We start from the raw sequence: 25,135 nt of genomic DNA on the forward strand, positions 1-25,135 counted from the left end.
CCTAGAACCTAATTGCATAAGATTACTGTTTTGTGAGTTTCCCAAAGTGTTGACCACTTAACTTCATTAGGTTTATTTTTTTCGAAGAAATATTTTTTCTGGGAAGCAATATAGTTTATATCCACATCTAGTTTCAGTAAGTAGTCGTTCAGTCTCCAGATGAACCTCCTACATGAGTCCTGCGTTATGTTAAGTTTAACAATTAAAGGTGCATGGTCTGACTGTATGAATGAGTCATATTGCGCTTTTCGGACATATTCTAAGTTATTTTGTTGTATATAGATATGGTCTATTCTTGAGTATTGGTTGAGGGCGGAGGAGAAGTGGGAGTAGTCCCTCTCACCAGGGTTATCATATCTCCAGATATCTACGAGTTGTCTTTTATGGAGCATGTTTTTAATGGTTCTAATCCTTTAATGAGAATTCCTTCCTGGAATGTATCAATAATGTTGAAAACATGTTTCAGAAACCCTGTTTGGTTAGTGTTAGGTACATATAAGTTTACAATAGTGATAAGTTTGCCGTCCAGGCGGCCTTTGATGAGAATGTATCTCCCTTCTTCATCTTTGATTTTGTCTGTTTCAACAAAGTTTAGGTTTTTCTGGATCAAAATCGAAACTCCTTTTCTCCTTGTAAGGTGTGTGTTGGAGTTGTGCCAGTGTGTATAAAAGTTTTTATTTTATTTGGGGAGTATATATATTTTTTAAATGCGTTTCTTGAATGAGTGCGATTTCCACCTTTTCTTTCTTTAAGTAGCCCAGGATCTGAGTCCTTTGTTCAAACCGTTAACGTTGTAGGATACGATTATCAAATCCTGCATGGTAGTGAACATAGTGAAGGCATAGAGTTTAAGCATGTGACATAGATCAAAAAATCAACCGTTAAAACGAAACAAAGGAGAACATAACATAGTTTTGGTTGCTTAGGGCTGTACATCTCGCAAACAAGCCTAAGGTACAGCAGTGAAATGAACTAAGTCTACAGCAACTCGTGGGCTAGCCCTTACAGCCCAATGGGTGCTGGGTTGAATAAAGACTTGTAAAGAGGGGGTCCTCGGGAGGAAGAGGACAGGCCCCTGAAGTAGTAAGCAGAATGGTCTCTATGCCGTCGCCCAGGGTTAACTAGACGAGGGCAGAGGGGCCAGACGTAACTTTAGTGAATAAAAGAGCAAGCTAAGTAACAAGAGGACCTATAAGTCCCCGGCGCCTGCTATTTTAAGGCTGATGAGAAAATGTATTGGGCAAGTGCCTTAGAAAACTGACACTGGCAAAATTCTACACAACATTGCAATAACGCATAGATATATATAACCTGTCAAGCAATAACAAGGAGAGGATACTTATGAGTATGCATAATACAATCAGTCCCCGACCATCGTTCTCTGGTTCTTAGCTGGGGTCTTGGGGGATGCTTTCTCCACTGCTCTGTACCTTTTTGGTTGCATCGGTGTTACCGTGTTCCAAGAGTTACGAACTGGTAGAGCTGGAAATGGGAGATCACCTTCTTCCAAAAGAGTCCAGTCTTTTAGTTGAATGTGTGTAATATCTAGCTTATTGAAGACTGGCGTGAGGTCTTCTGGTGTCCTTATTGTGTAGGATCTGCCCTGATGAGTGATCAGTAGTGATGAGCGGGAGGTGCCATATCCGATTTCGACGAAATTTGCGAATATTCCCTTGAATATTCGTCTCATATTCGTCGAAATCGAATATTCGTCATTATTCTAGTTATCGCGATTAATATGCGATTTAAATAATCGCGTATTGCGATTTTAACTTAAGGTAACTTTCCTATTGGTTTGATATCTAGAATTAGCAAAGATGACGAATATGACGAATGTATTCGTCATATTCCTCAAAATGAAGATAGCAAAGTATTCTCCATCTTCGTTTGAGCTCCATATTCGTCAACTTCGCTAATTCTAGCAATCAAATAGGAAAGTTGACTATAGAGACAGCTGTGTTTAATTCGCTATGCGATTATATTACTTTGCTTTTTTAAATAAATAGAATAATTATAATAATTATCAAGTATTATAATTATTTTATTTATTTTAAAAAAAACTAAGTAATATTATCGCATAGCGAATTAAAAACTTAGCTGTCTCTAGTCAACTTTCCTATTTGATTGCTAGAATTAGCGAAGTTGACGAATATGGAGCTAAAACGAAGATGGAGAATACTTCGTTATCTTAGTTTTGAGGAATATGACGAATACATTCGTCATATTCGTTAACTTCGTTAATTCTAGCAAGCTGACCCATTACAAACACAGCTCTAAGTTGAAATCGCAATGCGATTACTTCAAGTTATATTAATCGAATTGCGATTTCAACTTAGAGCTGTGTTTCTAATGGGTCAGCTTGCTAGAATAAACAAAGTTAACGAATATGGAATATAGCAGTGCTAAGATGAAATCGCAATTCGATTACTTCAAGTTATATTAATCGCATTGCGATTTCAACTTAATTCTCACATCCGACAGTACATTCTAGTATGGAGGCGTTCCCATGGTAATGGGGACGCTCCATGAGCACGGAAGTCGGCAGAAGCGGCAACGGGCACTGACTGGAGCAGCCAGGAATCCTCAGGACAGGTAAGAACTACTTTTGGGAAGTGGGAAAGAAAAAAATATAACAATAAAAATAAAAAAAAACGAATATTCGAAATAGCGAATTTATAATGCTATATTCAAAATATTCGCAAATTAGCGAAGTGCCGATATTCGCGAAAAAAATTCGCTATTCGAATATTCGCACTCAACACTAGTGATCAGGAGGCCAACTGGAAATAGCCATCGATATTTAATACTTTTATTCCTCAGCTCTCTTTTCAGAGGTTGGAGTTGACTTCTGAACTGTAATGTGAACCGTGAGATGTCTTGGAATAGGGAAAGCTCGCTGTCTTCCCACACTATTTTTGTAGCTGTTGTAGCCTTTTGGAGGATGCTTTCCTTCGTTCTAAAGCTCTGAAGACAGCAGAGAGCGTCTCTAGGAGTATCTGTTTGAATATGCTTAAGTCTGTACAGTTTGTGGGCTCTTTCAATGTGTAGCTCCATGTTCTCGTCCTGTTGAAGCAGTTCATTAAAAAGTTGTGTCAACACAGCCCGAATATCTTTGTCAAGTACAGTTTCCTGGAGACCTTTAAGCCTAATGTTATCTACGTGACCTGTTTTCCAGGTCGTCCAGGTGTACTCTCATATTGTAAAGTTCTCTACGGTGGTTAAGAATGTTTTTTTCCACATTTTCCACGTGAACAATAAGCGCAGAGGTTGATTCTTCTATAGCGTTCGTTCTAGAAGAGATTTGACGGATGTCAGCTTTAATTTCAGAGAGTTCTTCCTTAATAGTAGAGGAAAAGTCTTTAAGTAGATCTTTGATGCATTCCTTGGAGGGAAGGGCTTTGATGTCATTTTTCACCTCCATTACGGTGTCATCCTCACTTTCTGAGCTGCTGGAGATAGCGTCAGTTGTTTTGATGACTATCTGTTTAGAAACCTCTGAAGATTTTTTAAGGGCTTTGAGGCCCTAGTGGCCTCCATTGTGACTTTACTTTTGCCCATTTTGATAGCTTACAGGCGGCGGGTACATAAAAGTCTTTGGATTTTCAGCTACATAACCGTGAGTGTTAAGCTAATTGAAGCACTGGGAGGTAGGTCTCACTGGTTATGCTATATAGAGTTACATCCCGCTGTTATCTTGATAAATGTCCGTTCTATGGGGGCACTATGTTTGGTTTTCCTGCTGTCATAAGCAGATTCAGATTCAAGTGCTGACTTTTCACTGTAACAGGCTCCGATCTCCGGAGAGCTCAGCAGCATCAACAATAAGTCTTTCAGACCAAGTCGTCCGTCTCCTGCAGCCTCGGGATAAACTGTAAGTCCCAGGCTATATGCCGGGCTCATCTGCTGCTGCGGTGCGACGGACCTTTGCCGGCCGGCTTCAGGCCCAGACCGGGAGTTCAGTGCCCTGCTCCTGCTAGTATATTAGGCCCCGATGCGATAGTTGCGCTTACCGGAGGTTCCTGTGTCACTTGTTGCGGGTCGCGGGTAGCGAATAGCAGATATCCGGCGGTTCAGGTGTCTGTCTTGTCACAGGTGGGCTCCGCTGCTGTAAAAATGCAGCACTCCTTTTCACTCCGGCGGCGGGATCTAGCCGGAAGTTCAGGTCCCGGCTCCCGACTCAATTTAGGCCGCGGTGTTAACGTGGCAATTACTGGCCCCACTTAGGTACCTTGTAAGGGGAGTCCTTATGGCTTTTGCCGGCCCGGGAATCTGCTTCAATCCCAGATAGCCTGCAGAGCCCTGCAGGTATAGTAGAGCGGCACTGTTTTCTTCTGGCCGTCACCGGCTCCCGGCCGGAACTATTTTCGCCGGTCTCAGCTTTAATTAAGGCTCCAGAGAGCGCAGCGATTGTACCCGCTGCAAAAATGTTAATATTTGGGTGCCTGGATGTCAGCACCTCTCTTCTCTGTCGAAAAAGCCCAAATTTTCTCAATAAATGCAGTCATGTATTTTTTTTTATTTTCTCACTGAGATAGGTTATTGTTTGTTCTTAAATTATTTATTTTTTTCCTTTTTAACCCCTTTAGGACACAGCCTTATTTCACCTTAAGGACCAGGCCATTTTTTGCAAATCTGACCAGTGTCACTTTAAGTGGTGATAACTTTAAAACGCTTTGACTTATCCAGGCCATTCTGAGATAGTTTTTTCGTCACATATTGTACTTCATGACACTGGTAAAATGAAGTAAAAAAAATATATTTTTATTTATAAAAAAAATACCAAATTTACCCCCAAAAAATTTTAAATTGCAAATTTCCAAGTTTCAATTTCTCTACTTCTATAATACATAGTAATACCTCCAAAAATAGTTATTACTTTACATTCCCCATATGTCTACTTTATGTTTGGATCATTTTGGGAATGATATTTTATTTTTTGGGGATGTTACAAGGCTTAGAAGTTTAGAAGCAAATCTTGAAATTTTTCAGAAATTTTCAAAAACCCAATTTTTAGGGACCAGTTCAGGACTGAAGTCACTTTGCGAGGCTTACATAATAGAAACCACCCAAAAAAGGCTTACATAATAGAAACTACACCCCTCAAGGTATTCAAAACTGATTTTACAAACTTTGTTAACCATTTAGGTGTTCCACAAGAATTAATGGTAAATAGACATACAATTTCAGAATTTCACTTTTTTGGCAGATTTTCCATTTTACTAATTTTTTTCCAGTTACAAAGCAAGGGTTAACAGCCAAACCAAACAAAATATTTATGGCTCTGATTCTGTAGTTTAAAGAAACACCCCATATGTGGCTGTAAACAGCTGTACGGGCACACGGCAGGGCGCAGAAGGAAAGGAATGCCATACGGTTTTTGGAAGGCAGGTTTTGCTGGACTGTTTGTTTTGACACCATGTCCCATTTGAAGCCTCCCTGATGCACCCCTAGAGTAGAAACTCCATAAAAATGACCCCATCTAAGAAACTGCACCCCTCAAGGAAAAGGGGGTGATTTGAACTTTTAGTTGTTTTTTTAAAATTATATTTGTAAAAACTTTTTTTTACTTTTTTTAAGTCAACTTGGGTGACTAACTGGCAATCATTGAAGACTTCATTTCCACTATATCAATACAAGGCTGCCACCTAGTGGCCTGTATTGATATATACATCTAATTGACTCTGAAGCTGGCTTGAGGCTTCGGTCAATTAGCGCAAGGTAACAGATTCCCCGATCTCAGCCGGGGAATGCTGTTTCCGGACCGGAAGCGCGTGACTTCCGGTTCCGGTCTGCGCAGATGCCGTGGTCACTTTTGCCCACGGCATTTGAAGGGTAAGATGTATGCGATCAGCCTTATGGCTGATTGCATACATGTGCCGCGGGTCTCTACTACACGTGCGAGCGGGCGCCATGTTTAGGGATCGGACCCATGACGTACAGCTACGTCATGGGTCCTTAAAGGGTTAAACGGGTTATCCAATATCTGAAATATCCCCCCCTATCTCCTCGGCATCAAAATATCTGGCGACGGGGAGAGCAGGCAATAGCAGGCCGCGACTGGCATGAGCTCCCGTTGGTTCCCCCCCCACACACACACACCAGAAGCCCCCGTCACTGGATGTTTTGATCCGAGCGATGGGGAGATGCAGCGGCAGCCATGCAGGGATCTGGAGCGACGTGGGTGCTGAGGAGCAGGTAAGTATAATCCGTACAAGGGGCCCGGGCATTGGCGGGCATATTTTCAATATCGGATAACCCCTTTAACTTCTATGAAAGTACAGAGATCACATGACCAGATGTTTCTGCAAAGCGCTTTACCCTGAGTAGCACAGGACCGGAAAGTTCTGCAGAGACAAGTGCTCAGAAGTCACATGATTTTTTTTAATTGTTTATTGTAAAGATTTTTTAGAATTAAAAATAAACATAAAAGAGGCTTATTCTACAATAGTCACCTATATAACTTTATTGTAGACTATAACACTGTATCCATGTGGAAGATGTGTTACTAGACATAGTTAATGACCAGGTCCTAATAGACAAGGGGATTTAGCCGAGTCATTGAGAAACAACTAAATCCTAACACAGTTCAGTAACCAGATCAACGAGGCAGAAGAAGAGGTCCCTACAAATGATGGGAAATAGACAGCTCCTGTAGAGTCGGCTATTTCCTATCACTGGTGAGGACCAGGTCTTTATGGAGTATAGGATTTAGCCAACTCCCTGTGAACCGGCTATATGCTATTTCAGTTCAGGACCTGACCACTAGGGGGCAAAAAGGTCCTTACCAGTGATAGGAAATAGACAGATCACACTGAGTCCGCTATTTCCTTTTACTGGTAAGGACCAGGTCCTTACCGAGTATATCCTAGTGATAGGACCTTTATGATGTCATGGTCATGTGATCAGTCATATGAGGGGAGGAGTAAAGTAGTGAAGGTTTTTCACTGTGCAGCACTTCCTGTCATGTGACCAGTGTGACGTCATCGCAGGTCCTGCAGCCCCAGGAGGTGAGATCTGCAGGTCAGTTATTGGTCTTGGTTCTGGGTTTATTAGAATAGAGCGGTCATATAGGTGACATATAGCAGGTCCAGCCAGCAGGGGGCAGCACCGGCCATAGAGAGTCTCTGCTCACACAGTCTGGAGGTCAGGAGGGGAGTTCTCCTCAGACATGTCTGCTCTCCCCCTGGAATATTAGGAGACCCCCAGACCCCTGTAAGAGGGGCTGTTCTCCTGGATTAGAGGGGTCTTCCATCACACACTGTTCTGTGATATCACTAGGATATGGAGTCAGTGTGTGGTCGGTGGGGACAACCTCTTCTAGATGAAGGGGCTGCAGCGCTGTGTCCTCTCCTCACTGTCCCTGCACAGCGGAGGCCGGAGCTCTAATGAGCAGGGACTGTGGAGGAGATTCAGCAGTAAAGCAGCTCTGCAGCCCCTCCATTCCCAGGATTAGTGGGGTCCTGATAGAGGCGAGCCCCCACCTACCGCACACTGGTGACCAGTCCTAGCGATAGAACATCTGGTTATTGCTTAAATGAAAGTATTTGTTCCTCGAAGTCCAAAGGCAGCACTGAATGGGTTAGCAGCTCTGGTTCTAATTAGGACAGAAGAAATAAATATCCATTAATCAATTAAAAACAGCCAATACTATAATAATGGGGGGAAATAATTATTTGGAGGGGAAATCTAGTGCTGCTTTTGGACTTCGAGGAGCAGATATTTTCAGGTTAGCAAAATCTAGATGTTTCTCTCGTCCTCCAGGCAGCACTGAAGACGGCAATGCCAAAGGCTGAGCCTGCAGAAGAGATGTCCAGCCTGTAGTGTTTAGAGTAGGGTTGTCACGATTCCAAAATTTTGATTCGTTTTCGATACCATAAAAAAGTATTTGAAGTCCAAACGAAAAGCAAAATCCAGCTCAGTCTCAGAGGTAAATTCGATACTTTATTGACGCGGTATAAAAATACATCCAGGAAAACCAGTCTTAGTCTCCATGTTTCAGGCTACTTAGAATGTGAGCCCTTACTCATGACATAAATAAAAAAGTATTGCAATACTCGATGCCATTCGATACCACGCAAAAAAATAAAAACACAAAAAAAGCCACGTGCATTCCACATTTTATGCAACGTCCGGCTCATAATAGAACAGTCCTATCCTATTTTTGGGCCCTCCCCTTTAACAGTGAGTTTCACAGCACCCAACTCCCTTGAGAGTGACCTCCATAGGGGCCCGCCCCCTTTAATGTGACCTTTACAGCACCCCGCCCCTTAACACTGACCTTTATAGGGGACCGTTCCCTTATGTCTGAACTCCACTGTTCCCTGCCCCCTTAACAGAGACCTCCACAGCACCCGTCCCTTTAACAGTGACTACCACAGTACCCCACTCCCTTAACAGTGACCTCCACAGCAGCTGCCCCATTAATAGTGGCCCTGACCCCTTTAACAGTGACCTCCACAGTGGCCTGCCCACTTAACAGTAACATCCACAGTGAACACCCCTTTAACAGTGACCTCCACAGTACCCGCCCCTTTAACAGATGACCTCCACAGCAGCTGTTCCTTTAATAGTAGCCCGTGCCCCCTTAACTGTGACCTTCACGGTGTCCTGCCCCTTTAAGGCTAGAGCTACATGACGACATGTGTAGCGCAACAATTTTTATAATAGAAACATAGAATGTGTCGGCAGATAAGAACCATTTGGCCCATCTAGTCTGCCCAATATACTGAGTACTATGGATAGCCCCCGGCCCTATCTTATATGAAGGATGGCCTTATGCCTATCCCATGCATGCTTAAACTCCTCCACTGTATTTGCAGCTACCACTTCTGCAGGAAGGCTATTCCATGCATCCACTACTCTCTCAGTAAAGTAATACTTCCTGATATTACTTTTAAACCTTTGCCCCTCTGATTTAAAACGATGTCCTCTTGTGGTAGTTTTTCTTCTTTTAAATCTTCTCTCCTCTTTTACCTTGTTGCTTCCCTTTATGTATTTAGCAGTTTCTATCATCTCCCCTCTGTCTCGTCTTTCTTCCAAGCTATACATGTTAAGGTCCTTTAATCTTTCCTGGTAAGTTTTACCCTGCAATCCATGTACCAGTTTAGTAGCTCTTCTCTGAACTCTCTCCAAAGTATCAATATCCTTCTGGAGATATGGTCTCCAGTACTGAGCACAATACTCCAAATGAGGTCTCACTAGTGCTCTGTAGAGCGGCATGAGCGCCCCCCTCTGTCTACTGGTAATGCCTCTCCCTATACACCCAAGCATTCTGCTAGCATCTCCTGCTGCTCTATGACATTGTCTGCCTACCTTTAAGTCTTCTGAAATAATGACCCCTAAATCCCTTTCCTTAGATACTGAGGTTAGGACTGTATCACTGATTTTATATTCTGCTCTTGGGTTTTTACGCCCCAGGTGCATTATCTTGCACTTATCAACATTGAATTTTAGTTGCCAGATTTTTGACCATTCCTCTAGTTTTCCTAAATCCTTTTCCATTTGGTGTATTCCTCCAGAAACATCAACCCTGTTACAAATCTTTGTGTCATCAGCAAAAAGACATGCCTTACCATCGAGGCCTTCTGCATTTTCACTGATGCAGATATTAAACAATATGGGTCCCAGAACAGATCCCTGAGGTACCCCACTGGTAAGAAGACCTTGGTCTGAATATACTCCATGGACTACAACCCTCTGTTGCCTGTCCCTCAGCCACTGCCTAATCCATTCAACAATATGGGAGTCCAAGCACAAAGACTGCAGTTTATTGATAAGCCTTCTATGTGGGACAGTATCAAAAGCCTTACTTAAGTCTAGATAAGCGATGTCTACTGCACCTCCGCCATCTATTATTTTAGTCACCCAATCAAAAAAATCAATAGGATTAGTTTGACATGATCTCCCTGAAGTAAACCCAAGCTGTTTTTCATCTTTCAATCCATGGGATTTTAGATGTTCCACAATCCTCTCCTTAAGTATGGTTTCCATTAATTTCCCCACTATTGATGTCAGGCTTACTGGCCTATAGTTGCCCGATTCCTCCCTACTACCTTTCTTGTGAATGGGCACAACATTTGCTCATTTCCAATCTTCTGGGATGACTCCTGTTGCCAGTGATTGGTTAAATAAATCTGTTAATGGTTTTGCTAGTTCATTGCTGAGCTCTTTTAATAGCTTTGGGTGTATCCCATCAGGCCCCTGTGACTTATTTGTATTAATTTTAGCAAGCTGACTTATAACCTCTTCCTCTGTAAAGACACATGCATCAAAAGATTCATTAGTCTTCTTTCCTAACTGAGTTCTTTTTGCTTCATTTTCCTTTGTAAAAACTGAACAGAAGTATTCATTGAGGCAGTCAGCTAGTTCTTTATCTTCTTCCATATACCTTCCTTCTTTTGTTTTTAATTTGGTAATTCCTTGTTTTAATTTCCTTTTTTCATTTATGTATCTGAAGAATGTCTTTTTTTCACTGACTGAGCTAATTTCTCTTCTGCCTGTGCTTTAGAAGCTCTTATAACTTGTTTGGTCTCTCTCTGCCTAATCTTATGAATTTGCCTGTCATCCTCGTTTTTTTTTGTTTTGTTTTTTTAATTACTAAATGCTATCTTTTTGTTTTTAATGATTTTGGCAATTTCTGCTGAGTACCACAGTGGTCTCTTCCTTTTTTTGCTTTTACTGACAAGTCTAATGCAATTATCTGTTGCCTTCAATAGTGCCACTTTTAAGTAGTCCCATTTCTCCTGGACTCCATTGAAACAGTTTCAATCTGATAGGGACTCGTGTACCACTAATCAAATTTTAGAAAAGTCAGTTTTTCTAAAATCTAAAACTTTTGTTTTTGTGTGATGTGACTCAGTCACTGTACTTATAGTAAACCACACTGACTGGTGATCACTAGATCCCAAGCTTTCACCTACAGTAATATCAGATACCAAATTCCCATTTGTAAAGACTAAATCTAAAATGGCCTCCTTCCGGGTTGGCTCCTCAACTACTTGCTGTAGAGATAATCCCAGTAGGGAATTTGGAATATCTGTACTCCTGGCAGAACTAGCTATTTTGGTTTTCCAGTTTACATCTGGAAGATTGAAGTCTCACATAATGATAACTTCCCCCTTCAATGTCATTTTAGCTATTTCCTCAACTAGTAGATCATCTAATTCTTTGACTTGGCTAGGTGGTCTATATATCACACCTACACGAGTTACCTTATGATTATCAAGCTGCAAGGTAACCCAATCTGACTCTAAATTGGTCTCGCTAACTTGTATTAGATTCGATTTTATGCTATCTTTCACATACAGAACCACCCCTCCCCCTTTCTTGCATTCTATATCTTTCATAATAGGCTATGGTGTCACACTGCTACATGCTGCGACTGCAACATGACAGTCGCAAAGAAAACATCCAAGATGGATGCATGTAGCAGTGTAGTTGTGCCCTATGTTTCATGCGACTTATTGTCGTCGTGTAGCCCTAGCCTAAAGCTGACCTACAGCAGTGGAGAAAAATGGCTGGGTTGTTATGGAAACCTGGAGTAAAGCTGTGTGTATGTGGAGACTAAGGGCCTGCGAGCTTCTATTGGCTGATAAGAGACATGTGACCGTGTGTATGGCAGTTAGGATATGAGTGAAAGACTTGCAGGCTTCTATTGGCTAATGCAGGAACGGTACGTCCTAGAGATATGAGACCCGGTCTAAAACCTTCCCGAACACCTGATGTACCTGCGTGCCAAAATTCTATTGGCTATCTCAGGAACGGTACGTCCTAGAGATATGAGACCCGGTCTAAAACCTTCCCGAACACCTGATGTACCTGTGTGCCAAATTTGGTGAAGGTCGGTCCAGTCGTTTGGTCGCATAAAGAACAGACAGACAGAAACTCCTTTTTATATACTGTATATAAGAGATATGTAAAATTGGGAAAGGGGGTGATTTAAACGTAATATTTTGGTGTTTTTTTTTTTTTACTTTTTTTTAAAACTTTTTATTTAATAACTATTAGCCCCCTTAGGGGCTAGAACCTGGGATCTTTTAACCACTTGTCCTATTCACCCTGATAGAGCTCTATTAGGGTGAATAGGATTTTACACTATCCTTGCTGCCCTGAGCTTTGTGCACTCAGTAGCAGGGAGCTTACCATGGCAGCCAGGGCTTCAGTAGCGTCCTGGCTGCCATGGTAACCGATCGGAGCCCCAGGATTACACTGCTGGGGCTGCGATCGGAAGCTCCCACTGCCAGTGCTCCACCAATGAACGGAGGGGACCCTGTGGCCACTGCCACCAATGACTTTAATACTGGGGGGTTGTTTATAATACTGCGGTTGGGAAATTTGAGGGGGGGGGCGCACTGCGCCACCAATGTTTTTAATACTAGTGGGGGGGGACGTACTGCGCCACCAATGAAGATAGCTAACCTTTTGATACAAATCTCCACTGTGCTGCTGAGGAGAACATGGAGCGCGCTGAAAGTAGTGCAGCCTAGTATCGGTATAAGGCAAATCCTGGTATCGAATCGATCCGGGAACAAAAGTATCGATTGGGTATTGATAATTTGATACCCGGTGCAACCCTAGTTTAGAGAAGGTATTGGATGATGTCCAAGAGGCTGCTTGACAGAGCTGATCCAGGGACAGCAAGGCACTCTCTGCCCAGGAGGCAGCAGTAGATCCTGTGGAGTGCGGCTTTATTTGTGAAGGCCACAGCCGACCTGAGGCTTTGTAGGATGCTGAGATGACTGCCGGTTCAACCTGTGTCTAGAATTTCTTTTTTACCCTGAGGAGAAACACCGGCCATCTGAAAGCAGAAAACATTACGGTTTGTACAGACATAGCATAACATTAGCGTAGGACCCGCCTTAACTGAGACCACCTTGTCGCTTGGTAGGTGGGCTTAGATGTGTTTTGATGAAAATGTATTGACCAAGTGTCTCAGATTTTATCAATATAGTGAGGGCTTAGTCCTTATGTTATGCTTGCATCTATTATTATTGTGCCATCAATCGATGGCACTTACATGGCAGAGGGCGAAGCAGAGGAAGTCTCGCTATAGCTCCTCACACCTCACTCACTCCAGAACTGAAGCTAAGGCAGGAATCACAACGCAGGCGCACTCCACCAGGAGCCTTGGGAGTGTGCGGGGGATCAGACAGTAATATAAAGAGTCAGGTAGTCGATACATCTCAGGCTAGTTTCACACTAGCGGCAGGGGACTACGGCAGGCTGTTTCGGCGGGTGAACAGCCTGTTGGATCCGTCCTGCCGCTAGTTCACGTGTGCCCCCGGACTGCCGCTCCGTCCCCATTGACTATAATGGGGGTGGGGGCAGAGTTCCGGCGGCAGCACACGCCGAGAGGCGACCGGACTAAAAGTACTGCATCCGGAACAGCCTGCCGGAGTCCCCTGCCGCTAGTTAGAAAGTACCCTTACATGATTAAACAGTGCTTCAACCTAGGTAGCATCTCTATCCAGACCGGAGGGAACACAGACACATGTTAAAAACGGCAGACAGCCAGGCTTCTAATTAGAGCAGAAGACATAAAAACATGCCTCTTCCTTGTTTCTGGGGGAGGGGTTTTTTATTGACACCTCCTGACGAAGCCAGCAGATGAAATGCGCGTCGAGGTGAACTATCCAGTCTAGCGGTGTGACGCCACAATTATATCCTGTTGCAGGGTATGTACCTTTTGGATTGATTTTGGTCCTGAGTTCTTTCTTTATTATATTAGGGGATATTGCTTATTTTCAAATTTCCAAAAATATTCTGTAAATTTTTGTGCATTTCTTGTATTGGGAGATGTGATATACTATTTATCTGCTGCTATTATACATCAGATTTTGGCAATATAGTCTTCCATTTATCACCTATTTTAGGTATATTTTTGCACATTTTTGACATATTATTAGTTTTTCTTTATTTATATACATGCCCGTTGTGACATGATTTGTGGATCGCACCGCTGTGTGCACCCTGCATTATTGGGGTTGTCTTCAATAATATACAGCAACATCAGATATTTAAATATATATGAGATTATGTACTAATAAAATATGTGATACTTTTATTTTTTGGCTCGCTCTTTTTTCCTATGTTGTGGTTTATGTTAATTTGTAGAGCAAGGGTCTTTGTTAGATCAGTGTGGGCATATGTAGGTATTATTATTTCTTTACCATCAAAACCAGACAGTCTGACCTTTTTAGCTCTGTTGTTATGTCTGGGAACTTGTTTATGTCTGGAAAAACTGCTGTGTCATTGCCATTGAGTATCATTGAAGCTCTAATGCTCTAGTACAGCCTGAAAGAAGCACCCTGGTTCCCTGCAGACCCTGACTCTCTGGCCTTATTTCCCATTGGGGTGCACCACATCTTGCCATCCCTTCCAGACAGCAACAACATGTGGTGACACCTTGACGGTGTCCAGGAGGCCCAGCATAGTTTTGGGGTCAACCCAAACCCGGCCACTGCAACAGGTCATCAATAGAAAAAGCCTGGACAACCTCTATAATTGGTGTGGCACTTTACTTTATGTCAGATGTTCTTACAAATATTATTTTGCTTTCAGTCCTCCATGTTTCCTTCAGGTTCCCTGGGTACAGGACTCTCTATTTATTAAAGACAATGGTCCTTTCCATCGATGACCCACCAAGAATTGAGAAGGACAGAAACTACATGGCTGCAAGGATACTAGACCTCACCCTGGAGATTATCTCCTTGATAACTGGAGAGGTGAGAGTCTCACATGACATCACTCTTATCTCTAGTAATAAACCAGGGAAATTACTGGAAAGGTGAAGGATTCTTAGAATCTCTGTAGTGATCGGCGTCTCCCCATACACAGGATTACACAGTAGTGAAGAAGTCGTCTGGTGAGTGTGTGACACCCCGTGTGTCAGGAGGATGGAGCAGGACCCAGAGCCCCATCACTGAGCCTCCACCTCATTCCCTGATACATGAGCAGAAGATCCTAGAACTTACCACCAGGATCACTGAGCTGCTGAGCGGAGAGGTGAGCGCTGCTGGGAATGCTGGGACATTATACAATAAAGCCAAGTGACGGGTCTGGTAATGACTGTGTCCTTGTGTTGTCAGGTTCCTATAAGGTGTCAGGATGTCGCTGTCTATTTCTCCATGGAGGAGTGGGAGTATTTAGAAGAACATAAGGATCTGTACAAGGATGTCATGATGGAGATTCATCAGTCCTTCACTTCACTAGGTAAGAGAAGTTCTTCCATAATTGTGGAGGAGAGAACAGTTTTAAGAGTCAGATTCCTCCTTCATCTTATCATCACATATAGACAATGTATTCAGTCACTGTGTGTATTTCCTATAGATGGATCCAGTCAGAGAAATCCACCAGAGAGATGTCCCAGTCCTCAGTATTCCCAGGACTGTCCAGAGGAAAAGCAGAATATCCCACTGGATCATCAGGTAGATGAAGCTGAGGTTTCTACAAATCCTTTATAGACTAATGTAATGGAGCTTTCTGCTGACCTCTCCCCACAGCAGTGGAATATACTGTACACTCTATTTCTTCTCGTTGTTGGCCACATATGATTTCTGGTTTTATAAAAGATTGTATTAAAGTATGGACATCCACTTAAGCTTCAATGTGGATAAATGAAACGTGTGCTGTAGAGATGTAAATCATAGACTAACAGCACAATGCCAGTCAGCTGCATCCAAGGAAAAATACTGACATGAATTCAGAGTCATTTGGGGTCATTTAAAAAGGCTTTACATTTAGTTATCGGGTTGGAAAGATTGTAAGATTTGGCACAAAGGTTATTTTGTGCAAACATTGGGCAACATTTTTTGTAATTTCTTGCTTCCATCACCCCTGTTCAACAGAGTCACCACTGTCTAACACACGACAAACATTTATGTTAGAAAATTGTACATTATATCTGAAATCTACTCCATCTCCGAGCTTGTGTAGACTTTAGTCTCTGGTGCACGGACAGCACAGATACAACAAATTTATTAAAGGGGTTATCCGACCATTTGTAACTGATGAGCTCTCCTCTGGATAGGGAATCAGCATTTTATTGGTGGGGGTCAAACACCTGGGACCTCACCTGATCAGTTGTTTGAGGAGGCCTGGTGCAGATAGGTAGCTCAGCTCCATGTACTTGAATTGTGTAAAATACTTGGCTGAATGTGGATCCTTTCTGATCACCACTGGAGGAGATCCTTCTCTTTAGGGCAGAATGGCTCATGTTTTCTAGAGGTTTTTGCCCTACACCTGGAAATAAGATGAACTAGGTTCCCTCTTCTTTAATCTTACAGGAAAGTTCTGGTGGAATGGAAGAACCCGTATCAGCGTCCGTGAATGGTGAGAACCTTTCATAAATCTTGTTTGACTCTAAATATTTTCATTAATAGGAATGGTCTTTTTATGTGGACTGATTATCCATATATTGTTACAGCGGCCTGCTCTCCTCCCCAGCTTGTGGCTGCAGTGGCGCAGACTCACTGGCCGCTCTCCCCTTCCACCCGGGGGGTCCAGCCACTGGAATAGCTCCCTGCACACAGTTTTCAGCCTGCTTCTTACCAGCCAGTCCCCTGTCTCTCCTTGTAAGGAACATGCACACGCTCTCTTTGGCTCTTAAAGGGCCAGTGTGTGCACCCTGGTATTCACCAGGCAATGGCTGAGCCACTTAGATAACGCCCTTAGGAGTGGCCCCAAGACAAGTCTATTCAAGTGACAAAACAGATTCACATCTGCTTTGTAACACCTTTGCTGTGTAAGTATTAGATCCTCGTGTAGTCTTCTGTGCCTGAAGAAAGTCTGTTTGTGGATTCTTACTAACTTTTCCTGTAAACTTTATTATTAGAGCCTAGTCCTAGAGATGATGGGTAAATAGCCAGTTCCATGTGAATTTCCCATCATCTGTAAGGACTATGTTGCCAGCAGGGTTGTGGAGTCAGAGTCAGAGTTTTTTTTGGTTGGAGTTGGAGTCTGTAGAAAGGTACCGACTCCAGATTTAAGAAAATCTCTTATTAATATTTCATAATTGAACTTATAAGAATTTTATAAATGTTACTCATAAATATATTTTATGTTCTATCAATCTAAGGCCCTTATCTATAAAAACCAGTGATCAGCAGGGTATTCTGCTGGTGGTAGAGACTCCTTTCTCACCTCTTGTGTGTTCTCCCCTATCCCCTGTATACTAGTTAACTTCATGCTGCCCCAAATCCCCTGCATACAATGTCTGAAACTGTGCTGCACATTGTAAGTAGTGAGCTCCTCCTGTAAAGACTAGAGGTTCACTAGGCGACTAGAAGAAGAACGTTCTGGGTTCAGAGAAAAATAAATGTTTGAAATGGAAGAACACAGTATGAATAGCAATGTAGCGGGGGCGCAGACCTAGCGGAATGCGTCTTGACTTGGGGGGGAGACTCCAGGCAAGGTAAGGGTTAAGTTTTGGGAGTATGGCAAGAGGGGGAGGTAGTTAAGGGGCGGAACTGGAGTATGGTTTTGGCGGGCTGTATAAAGGAAAGAGAGGGGAGGGGCTAGGGGCAGTTGAAGAGAGCGAGGAAGTTATGGCGGACCTGGAGGCTTTGATGGCGGCTTTGAGAGACGCGGCGCGGCAGCACGGGACGGCGTGGCTGCAGGATCACCTGTCTGGGGCTTTGAATGCGGTCCCGGTTACGAGTGGAGCGGTGGAAGTGAGGACCAGGACGCGCCGTTCGGTCCCCCCGGAGCGGCTCAGCCCTGAGGCGACTCCGCGTACCAGGAGGCGGGTGCGGAGTCCTTCCCGCGACCCACGGAGGAGAGAGGCGGTGTCGGCGACTCAAGCGGCACCTCGTCGCAGCGAGAGGTCAGTGGCGGCTCGGTCTGGGTCGGCGGGGGGGGCTCAAGCATCTGCTGGGTCTGCCCCCAGGTCCGTGAGGGAATCGCGAGGCGGTGTTAGGCCCCTGAGCGGAAGACAGAGGTCGGCGGACTCACCTGCTGATACGGGGGGAGTCCTGCAAGAGAGAGGTGATGCGGTCGGGCGGGAACCCGCTGCGGCCTTGCGCGGGGCAGTGCAGGAAGATGAAGCGCGACCGGAGGCCTCAGCCGGTAGGAGGGGACAGGCGCTGAGGGCTGCAGCAGGAAGCAATCGAGGCGGTGGCGCGTCGCGGCCTCTGGCTGAGGGCCGGCGACAGGACGATGGAGCTCTCTCTGGGGGTCCGGATGTGGTTCCGCCCCCGGGGCGGCGGTGTAGCAGGAGGAGAGCGGCAGAAAATGAAGGGGAGATGGCGATATGTGGGGCAGTGGGGAATGCGGTGGCCAGGGACAGGAGGTCCTTAGGCGCAGCGGTGCGGCAAGGAGGCAGGGACCAGGAATCAAGTTCCCACACCCTCGCTAGGAGCCATAGCGGTGGGTCATCATCTGGACGGAGCATGGAGGAAGGCGAGCTTGAAGCGGATCCTCCCCAGGCGGCAGGTGTCTTAGCAGAGGAAGAGGTGTCGGATGCTGTGCCATTAGCGTATGGAGGCCCGTCGGTGACATATGGTGGAGGAGCGACGGCTGCTGGGTCTTCTTCCCAGGGACGGCCAGGTGAGAGGACATCGGGGCCTGTTGTGGTGGGGGGGGGGAGTGGGGATGTTGTGCCTAGTCAGGTGGGGGGTGGGGGTCCTGCGTTGTTAGCACAGGAATTGTTGTCTGGAATGCTGACTTTGTTGAATAAATTGGGGCAGGGAGCAGCGGTGTCGCCGGCGACGGTTTGGGAGCCGTTGCAGGGTGCCAGTAGTACGGGAGTGGTGGCTGGGGCGGAGCGCTTGGGTTCTCAGCCTGGGTTGCCTGCGGGACCGGCAGCGGTGGAGTCAGGAAATCAGGGGAGTACGTTGGGTGATGGTGTGCGGTTGGCGGATGCGGCTAAGGGTGAAGTTTACGTTTGCTTTGAGGGTCCGTTGGGGGCGCATCTGAAGCAGGAGGTTAAGGAAAAAATATGGCGGGATGAATATGTGGAGATATTCTCCCTGCTTCCGTTAGAGAAGTTTAATCTGGATAGGGGAAAACCGGACGAAAGTAAGCGGGAGGAGGAAGAAAAACGGAGGTACAGGCTTATTCCGCGTACATTTCAGAATTGGCTTCAAGCGTTTGCCATTTTTGCTAGTGTGGTTGGGGAAAAGGCTCCGGAACATTGCTCGGCGTTGTTTGGTTATATGGGGGTGTGGCATGGCTCAGATATGATGAGCAGTTTAGGCAGAGGAAGGCGGTTAGACCAAGCATTAGATGGGATCATAAAGACATTAGTCTTTGGATGAAGTTGATGACGGCTCCGAAAGGGGGGTCTATGCCCTTTCGAGGGGGGGCCGGGGGATCCTCGGCCGGTGAGGGGCAAGGCGTGGGGAGGAAGGGCTGTTGCTGGCAGTACAATGAAGGCCACTGTCGGTTCATGGCCGAGTGCCGGTTCAGACATGAGTGCTCCGGTTGCGGAGGCTCCCATAGTCTGTCAAAATGCTTCAAGAGGGGGAGAGGCAAGGGATCCGAGGTTGGGCAAAAGAGGGGTGACACCGGTGAAGGTGGGAGAGATGGTGCCTTATTTAGAGAGGTACCCAAATAGAGAGGCGGCTGCATTGTTGTTGGCAGGTTTTCAGTGGGGTTTCAAAATTCCGTGTCAATTAGTTGGTGATGGTACCGTACCGCGGAACCTGGCATCGGCGTTGCGTTGTCCAGGGGTTGTGACGGAGAAGATTGGAAAAGAGGTTGCCGCGGGAAGGGTTGTTGGTCCTTTTGATTGTCAGCCGTTGCCAGATTTTTGGGTATCACCATTGGGGCTAGTGCCAAAAAAGGAGCACAATAAATTCCGTTTAATACATCACCTGTCCTTTCCGCCGGGTGGGGCGGTGAATGATGGGATAGCGGAGGAATTGTGTTCAGTTTCATACACTTCTTTTGACGCAGCAGTGCGGTGGGTCCGGCGTTTTGGGCAGGGGGCCTTGTTGGCCAAAACTGATATCGAGGCTGCATTTAGGTTATTGCCGATTCATCCAGAGAGTTTTCATTTGTTGGGTTTTCAGTGGGAGGGGAGTTTTTATGTAGATTGCTGTTTGCCGATGGGTTGTGCGATTTCCTGTTCGTTGTTTGAATGTTTTAGCACGTTTTTGGAGTGGGTAATTAAGATGGAATCTGGTTGGAATTCTGTGTTACACTATCTGGACGACTTTTTGTTCATCGGCCCCGCGGGATCACGGGTTTGCTCGGTTTTGTTGAGAACGATGGAACGGGTGGCGGCTCGGTTTGGAGTGCCATTGGCCCAGGAAAAGACGGAAGGCCCGGCAACGGTGCTTCGTTTTTTGGGGATTGAAATTGATAGTGTGGCCATGGAATGCCGGTTGCCGGTGGACAAGGTTAGGGATTTGTTGGAGGATTTGGCCTTTTTGGTGCGGGCCAGGCGAGTTCAGTTGCGGAAGGTCCAGTCGGTGCTGGGTAAGTTGAATTTCGCCTGCAGGATATTACCAATGGGTAGGGTGTTTTGTCGACGGCTGGCACAGGCCTCGGCGGGGGTAGTGGTTCCGTTTCACTATTTGCGTTTGTCCTCTGAGGTGAGGGAGGACTTACGGGTATGGCAAGCCTTTCTGGTGGGTTTCAACGGCCGGGCGATGTGGATGGAGGCGCCTGTCTCTAATGTGGACTTGGAGTTATTCTCGGATGCACCGGGTTCCGGTGGTTATGGAGTATATTGCGGTAGACAGTGGAGTGCGGGCCCCTGGCCAGTGGAATGGCAAGAAGCGGGTTTTCTTGGGAACTTGGTTTTGTTGGAACTGTTTCCGATAGTGTTGGCTACAATACTGTGGGGTGACAGGCTACGTAACAAACGAGTGCGTTTCTATTGTGACAACATGGGGGTGGTGCAGGTGATTAATAGTCAATCGGCTTCGTCTCCTCCGGTGTTGCGATTACTTAGGTTGTTAGTGTTACAGGGATTACGGTTGAATGCTTGTTTTGTTTCTGTTCATCTGCCGGGGGTTGAGAACGACATAGCTGATTCTCTTTCTCGTTTCCAGTGGGATCGTTTTCGAGGATTGGCACCGGAAGCAGAGGTTCAAGGGTTGTCCTGTCCCCAGTGGCTCTGGAGCGTGGCCTTGGGGTCTCGGCTGACTTGATTCGGCGGTCAGTGAGCAAAGGGACGTGGTCGTCCTACTCGGCAGTGTGGTCGCTTTGGGAAGGTTTGTTGGAAAGAGTGGGGGAGGCTGAGGTAGCGGATGAATGGCAGACCTTGTTGGTATATTGGTTGGGGGTGTCGTTTAGTGAGGGGTTGTCCTTCTCGGTTGCTTCCAAGAGGTTAGCTGCAGTGTCATTTTGGTTGCGTTTGCGTGGGATGGCGGACGTGACTAAGAGTTTTTTGGTGCGGCAGGCTCTAAAGGGCTATCGCCGTGGGGCAGTTAGCAGAGATTCGCGGCGCCCAGTGTCTTTTGATGTTTTGTTGCAGTTATGGGAGCAGGCTGGAGTGGTTTGTGCTTCGTTTTTTGAGATCGTGCTTTTTAGGGTGGCTTTTTCCTTAGCTTTCTTTGGGGCGTTCAGGATATCGGAGTTGGTGTCAGCTACTCAGAAAGTGTCCGGGGGTCTGTTGAGGGAAGATGTGAGTGTACAGGAGGGAATGCTGCGATGTAAGGTGCGCAGGTCCAAAACGGATCAGGTTGGTAAAGGGGCAGTGTTGTGGTTGCGGCCTTTGATAGGGTCCGTACTCTGTCCAGTGCGCTGTGTGGAAGAATTTTTGGCGGTGCGGCCACGTGGTTCTGGTTCGCTGCTGGTGCATCAAGACGGATCTAGTCTGTCGGTTTTTCAGTTTGTGGCTGTGTTTCGGTCTTGTTTGAAGGCGGCTGGGTTGCCGGCACAGGAATATGCGTCGCATTCGTTTCGGATTGGCGCTGCGACTGAAGCGGCGCGGTGGGGCCTGGGGGATAATGTCATTAAGAGGATTGGCAGGTGGGAGTCGTCATGTTTTCGGTCATACGTTCGGCCACAATTGTTGTAGGGCGGTCCTATGTAGGTTCGGCCTTAAGGAAAATTTTCTTTTGCTGGGGTTAATGTCAGTGGTTGTTGTTTTGTTTTGTTTTACAGAACCGGAGATTGGATTGGCGTGGATTTTCGGACACTCGTATGTCTACTGGGGTGCATTGCGGGCGGACGTACGGCGGAACGGTCGGCGTTTGGGTTTTTCTCCGGAGCAGTTGCAAGTACGGTGGATCGGGCTGCGTGGCCTCATGTGGGGTCGTGTGTTGCCGGAGTTTCAGACCTACGTAGCCTTGGATCGGGCTCCTGATATCGTGGTGTTGCATGTGGGGGGGAATGACCTGGGTGTCCGTAGGTCACGGGATGTTATTAGAGACATTAAGCTTGACATTCTTCGCTTGCTGTCACAATTCCCGGATCTGATCGTGGTATGGTCTGATGTAGTAGCCAGGAGATCTTGGCGATTCGCGCGGTCTGTCGACCGTATTAATAAGGCCCGGGCAAAATTAAATAAGGAGGTAGGGCGTTTTGTGCGTCGCCAGGGTGGGTTGGTGGTTCGGCATCAGGAGTTGGAGGCGGCTTCTCCTCAATTTCTGAGGTCGGATGGAGTACACCTGAATGATCTGGGTAGTGATATGTGGGCTTTGGGGATTCGAGATGGTTTAGAGATGGCTTTCAAGGTGTGGCGTGACTCACACAGGTGAGGTGTCACCGGTGATCGTTGGTGGCAGTTTCTGATTTGGGATCCTGGGGGGCAATTCATGGTTAAGAGATGCGCTAGATGGTGGAATGCGCGTCTATTGGAGTTAAATAAGTTGGTTAATGCGCTTCCTGTTCGGCCTAAGTTGGCCTAGGGGAGTTGTACACTTGGAATTGGTGGATTTGGTGTCCTTGGGTCGGTGAACGCGGCCAAGGGCAAGGAAAGTCAAAGAATAAAGGAGATCGGAAAAAGACGTGTTTTGGGGTTGCCTCCCAGGATCTCTTGGAGGGTTAACAGCGGATAATGTTAAGATAATGTGTGATATTATTGTAAAAGAATATACATGTTTGGAAAGTTGTAAGTTATATGTTAAATTAATAAAGGTGGCCTTGTACGGCCATATTTTACCAACAAAGATTGTGGTTGAGTATTATTAAAGGAGGAAGGGGATGTGGTAAGGGTATGGGGTAGCCGGAATGGTTCTTCCATCCCATTAAGTCAGAATAGCAATGTAGCGGGGGCGCAGACCTAGCGGAATGCGTCTTGACTTGGGGGGGAGACTCCAGGCAAGGTAAGGGTTAAGTTTTGGGAGTATGGCAAGAGGGGGAGGTAGTTAAGGGGCGGAACTGGAGTATGGTTTTGGCGGGCTGTATAAAGGAAAGAGAGGGGAGGGGCTAGGGGCAGTTGAAGAGAGCGAGGAAGTTCCCTCCCACCCTCCCTGGCTTAGGAAGTTTAGGTATTAGTGGGTTGATCAGGGGTGTGTGTCAAGGTAGGCGGGGCAGTTTCTGATTTGGGATCCTGGGGGGCAATTCATGGTTAAGAGATGCACTAGATGGTGGAATGCGCGTCTATTGGAGTTAAATAAGTTGGTTAATGCGCTTCCTGTTCGGCCTAAGTTGGCCTAGGGGAGTTGTACACTTGGAATTGGTGGATTTGGTGTCCTTGGGTCGGTGAACGCGGCCAAGGGCAAGGAAAGTCAAAGAATAAAGGAGATCGGAAAAAGACGTGTTTTGGGGTTGCCTCCCAGGATCTCTTGGAGGGTTAACAGCGGATAATGTTAAGATAATGTGTGATATTATTGTAAAAGAATATACATGTTTGGAAAGTTGTAAGTTATATGTTAAATTAATAAAGGTGGCCTTGTACGGCCATATTTTACCAACAAAGATTGTGGTTGAGTATTATTAAAGGAGGAAGGGGATGTGGTAAGGGTATGGGGTAGCCGGAATGGTTCTTCCATCCCATTAAGTCATGTGTTTGCGGAGCAAACTGAAGTTGCTTCAGAGCAACAGCAACATGATAGCTTAGATAATCTTGGTAAAGCTGTGTTTGTGTCAGTACGTTCTGACATTCATCATATACGCTGTGTTGTGCTGGGAATAAGAGACAGTCTGCAGGTAGGACATGCTGCTGCACTGAGGCAAGGTGAGAAAATTGGTCACTGCTGCAAGAACTCCTAAAGGTGACTCAATTTTAGGAGACGTGCTGGAAAAGGGGCAATTATAGATCAAGCCACACAATGGGGCAGGACCTACTTAATGATTCAACACTTGGTTGAACTGAACCCCTTTCTTGTAGACATGGCTGACCCTCAATTGACACTAAATGAAAGTCAGTGGAAACAGGTGACTGAACTGGAAGAATTGCTACAGCACCCATTTACAGCGACTTAAAAATTACAAGCAGAGGACATAACTCTAGTTATTTTCTTGAAGGAGTGGAAGAACCTGATGTTTCGCCTCTCCCAAAGAGGAGGGTTAATTGTAAGTGGCATTGCTGCTTCAATGAAGAACGGAGAGAAGAACAACTGTTAGCAAAGAAGATTCTTTGGGCAGCTGCTTATGTAGACCCAATGCATCAGATTCTTCCTAGATGATCAACATCTGACTAAAGGAAAAGAAGCTCTGTTTGAAGTAGCATTTAGGATGAATAAGTTGCAGAACTGTGAGGAACAAGAAGAATTTGTTCTTTCTGCCACATCGTCACCCTCATAAACCGATGATGAATTTGATTTTGAAAACTATTTGGATCACAAGGAGCTGTATAGAAAAAGAGTCATCCACATCGGAGAACACAGCACAATTTTTCACGTCTACCAAAAGAATTGGAGCAATTTGACGTCAAAACTAACAGTGCAGCAAGCGATTGCTCTGTATCCTGAAATTGCTCAAGTAGTTACTTCTTTTCCACCAACCCAAGTTAATGTAGAGAGGTTGTTCTCTGTCCTCAAAATAATTGGATAAGATTTTAGGGCATCTGTGAAAAAGGATCTGACGGAGGCAATATTTTTTCTGAGGACAAATTCATAGACTTCTTATTAAATGCATAACAATGTTTATTGTACAGTATATTTACTTACAAGAGTTTAGAAAAGTTATTTGTTAAGAAATTGTATTCTAATAAATATGGTTTATGCTCTAAATGGTCTGCAAAGCATAATTTGCTTTCCATCCTGGGACGGATCTGTTTTCTCTGACACAATAGAAAACG

The 25,135-nt window shown here is 45.5% G+C and overlaps 1 protein-coding gene and 1 long non-coding RNA gene across 3 annotated transcripts in view; both read left to right on the forward strand.

Moving 5' to 3' along the window:
* LOC120999677 (gastrula zinc finger protein XlCGF57.1-like) overlaps window positions 1–25,135 on the forward strand; it is a 354,101-nt gene that overhangs the window by 55,135 nt on the left and 273,831 nt on the right. The gene's annotated exons all lie outside the window — the stretch shown is intronic.
* LOC120999773 lies at window positions 6,968–14,890 on the forward strand. Of its 2 annotated transcripts, none has more exons than XR_005778638.1 (3): window positions 6,968–7,020; window positions 14,579–14,723; window positions 14,836–14,890. It is a non-coding gene; the product is annotated as an uncharacterized LOC120999773 (long non-coding RNA). The 2 variants fall into 2 exon arrangements; XR_005778637.1 differs by having other exon boundaries at window positions 6,983–7,020; window positions 14,560–14,723.

The sequence above is a fragment of the Bufo bufo genome, chromosome 4, assembly GCF_905171765.1.
Source record: "Bufo bufo chromosome 4, aBufBuf1.1, whole genome shotgun sequence".
Lineage (NCBI taxonomy): Eukaryota > Metazoa > Chordata > Amphibia > Anura > Bufonidae > Bufo > Bufo bufo.